This window comes from Myotis davidii, unplaced genomic scaffold (assembly GCF_000327345.1).
Source record: "Myotis davidii unplaced genomic scaffold, ASM32734v1 scaffold855, whole genome shotgun sequence".
Lineage (NCBI taxonomy): Eukaryota > Metazoa > Chordata > Mammalia > Chiroptera > Vespertilionidae > Myotis > Myotis davidii.
The window spans coordinates 426,531-430,341 of NW_006286978.1; positions in this window are offsets into that span (position 1 = coordinate 426,531).

Below are 3,811 nucleotides of genomic sequence, written 5' to 3' on the forward strand. Positions count from 1 at the left end.
ACTGAAGGGTCCCGGGTTCGATTCCGGTCAAGGGCGTGTACCTTGGTTTTGGGCACATCCCCAGTAGGGAGCGTGCAGGTGGCAGCTTATCGATGTTTCTCTCATTGATGTTTCTAACTCTCTATCCCTCTCCCTTCCTCTCTGTAAAAAATCAATAAAATATATTTAAAAGGAAAAGCAATTCAATATTACAATATGAATATTACTTTTAAAAAATAATTCTCTCACATCATTGATGTTTCTATCTCCCTCTATCTCTCCCTCTCCCTCTCCCTTCCTCTTTGAAATCCATAAATAATATGTATTTAAAAATAAAAAAGACTTGTGGCAAAGTGGGAGGGAAAATTTACAGCATTAGACCCACAGGTTAATTATCCTGTAACACACCTCAATCCTATAAAGTTTCATATATGAGTTTCATATACACATCCAAAATGTTTCCATAAGTGCTTCCCCATCACATATCCTGCACAATAAACCCACCTTCCATCTCTCTCAGCCCCTCTCAATCTCTCGCTCACTCACAACTTTTTTTAACACTTCTCTCTCTTTCTCTCTCTCTCTCTTCCTCCCTCCCTTTCTCCCTTCCTCCCTCCCTTCCTCTCTCCCTTCCTCCCTCCCTGCCTTCCTCCTTTTCTCAGGCAGCTGGGGTTTCATTGAGAGACAACTGCAGGGTGGTGTGATTGGTAGATATGGAGGAAAGAAAGAGGGCAATTGGATGGTGAAGTTGGGATATTTAGGGATAGATGTGAGTGGTGAGGGTTGGCTTGGGGTAAGGCTGGGGGCTACTGCAAGGCAGTTTTCATGTAACTACTAGTAAATGATCATGTGAAGGTCTTCAGGAGGGATGGGACTGCTAGAGGACCACTTAAGAATGCAGATGGGCTCTAGCCGGTTTGGCTCAGTGGATAGAGCATCAGCCTGCGGACTGAAGGGTCCCAGGTTCGATTCCGGTCAAGGGCATGTACCTTGGTTGCAGGCACATCCCCAGTAGCGGGTGTGCAGGAGGCAGCTGATCGATGTTTCTAACTCTCTATCTCTCTCCCTTCCTCTCTGTAAAAAAATCAATAAAATATATATATTTTTTTAAAAAAAGAATGCAGATGGTAGCTATTGGAGGGTAAATTGGGAATAGAGTTGGGATTGGAAGATGGTTTGGGGTGCAATTGGAGGGACTATAGGAAGACAGTGAGTGTGTAAAGATAGAATTTGGTCTTCTGTAAGGGAATTTAAGGCGTAGAGCTGTTAACTGTCATAGAATGGTATGGCAGGCTGACTAATGACTCTCCAAAAGATGTTCATGTCTGCCCTGGCTAGATAGCTCAGTTGGTTAGAGCATCATCTCCTTATGCCAAGATTGCTGGTTTGGTCCCGGGTCAGGGCACATACAAAAATCAACCAACGAATGCATAAGTGGAACAACAAATATCTCTCTCACCCCCCCCGTCTCTCTCTAAAATCAATAAATTAAAAAATAATAATAATACAAGAAAATTCTTTTTTAAAATGCCCATGTCCAAGTCTCTGGAACCTGTGAATGACACTTTATATGGACTGTAGGTGTGATTAGTTTAAGGGTTTTGAGATGGGGATATTACCCTGGATTATCTGTCTAAGTACCATGCGCTAACCGATTGCACCACTGGAGCTCCAGCTGGATTATCTGAGTGGAACCTAATTGTAATCACAAATTTCTTTATAAGAGGAAAGCAGAGGCAAATATGACAGAAAAGGAGAAGGCAGTGCGACCTTAAGGCAGAGATTGTAGTGCTACCACAAGCCAAGGAATGCCAGCAGCCACCAGATTCCCCCCTAGATTTTCTAGGGAGAGTATGGCCCTGGTGACACCTTCATTTTGACCCAATGTAACTGATTTGGGATTTCTCACTTCCAGAACTGTGAAAGAATAGATTTCTTTTTTTAAAAAAAATATATGTTTATTGATTTTAGAGAGGAAGGGAGAGGGAGAGATAGAAACATCATTGATGAGAGAGAATCATTGGTAGGCTGCCTCTTGCATGCCCCCTGCTGGGGATCAAGCCCAAAACCCGCACATGCACCCTTGACCAGAATTGAACCGGGGACCCTTCAGTCTGCAGGCTGATGCTTCATCCACTGAGCCAAACCAGCTAGGGCAGATTTCTTATATTTTAAGCCACTACATTTGTGGTAATTAGTTATAGCAGCCACAGGAAATTAATATAGATTTTGGTGCCTAGGTGTGAGATGCTGCTGTATCTTAGTCTGATTGGGCTGCCATAACAAAATAGTACATACTGGGTGAATTCAACAACATAAATGTATTTTCTCATAGTTCAACGTGCCATGGGTTGGTTTCTGATGAGGGTTGTCTTCCTGACTTGAAGATGGCTGCCTTGCTGTGTCCTCACATGGCCTTTCCTTTGTGCACATGCATTCCTGGTGTCCCTTCCTTTTCTTATAAGGACACCAGTTCTATTGCATTAGGGCCCCATCCTTATGGCCTCATTTAACCGTAATCACCTCCTTACAGGTGCTATTTCATAATACAGTCATATTGGGGCTTAAAGCTTCAACATATGGATGGGGGGGCATAATTCAGTTTATAACATGTTGTAACAAATACCTAAAAACATTGAAATGGCTTTGGAATTGGATAGTGGGTAGAAGCTGGAAGAATTTTGAGGCATATGATAGAAAAAGCCTAGAATAGCCCCAGCCAGTTTTGCTCAGTGGATAGAGCATTGACCCTCGGACTGAAGGCTCTTGGGTTCGATTCCAGTCAAGGTGTATGTGTGAGGCAACCAATCGATGTGTCTCTCTCCCTCCCTTCCACTGTCTCTAAAATCAATGGAAAAATATACTCCAGTGAGGATTAGCAACAAAAAAGAATGCCTAAAAGTCAATGGTAAAAAAACCTGTCTGACTCAGGGGATAGAGCGTCGGCCTATGGACCAAAGGGTCCCGGGTTCAAAAAGGGTCCAGGGCATGTAGCTTGGCTGCAGGCTCCTCCCCAGCCCAGGCCCTGGTCAGGGTGCTCGAAGGAAGCAATCAATCGATGTGTTTCTCTCACATCAATGTTTCTCTCTGTCTTTCCCTCTCTCTAAAAATCAATGGGAGCTTTTACCTCTGCTGATAGCACTCGCAAACATGGTGAACGTTCCTAAAACCCGCCAAACTTTCTGTGAGAAGTGTGGCCAGCATCAAACCCATAAAGTAACATGTACAAGAAGGGCAAGGATTCTCTGCGTAGGGAAATCAGCGTTATGACAGGGAGCAGAGTGGCCATGGTGGGCAGACCAAGCCAATTTTCTGAAAAAAAGGGTAAAACTACAAGGAAGATTGTGATGAGACTTGAATGTGTTGAGCCCAACTGAAGTTCTAAGAGAATGCTGGCTATTAAGAGATACAAGCGTTTTGAACTTGGAGGAGATAAGAGAAAGGGTCAAGTGATCCAGTTCTAAGCTTCATATTTTGTTTTATTATATGACAATAAAATATTGATTAAAAAATCAATGGGAAAAAAGTATCCTTGAGTGAGAATTAACCAAAAGAAAAGAAAAAAAGCATATACTAAGGAGAAAATAGAAAAAGCAAAAGCCTAAATTGCCTTGAACAGACTGTTAGTAGAAATATGAATATTAAAAGCACTGCTGGTGAAGGCTCAGAAGGGAAGGAGGAGCACAGTAGAAAGACATCTATACAGCATCATAAACAGAGTGTTGGTAGAAATATGAACGTTAATGGTGCTGCTGGTGACCCTGGACAGTGTGGCTCAGTTGGTTGGAGCATCTTTCTATACACCAGAAGATGGTGGATTCAATTCCCAGTC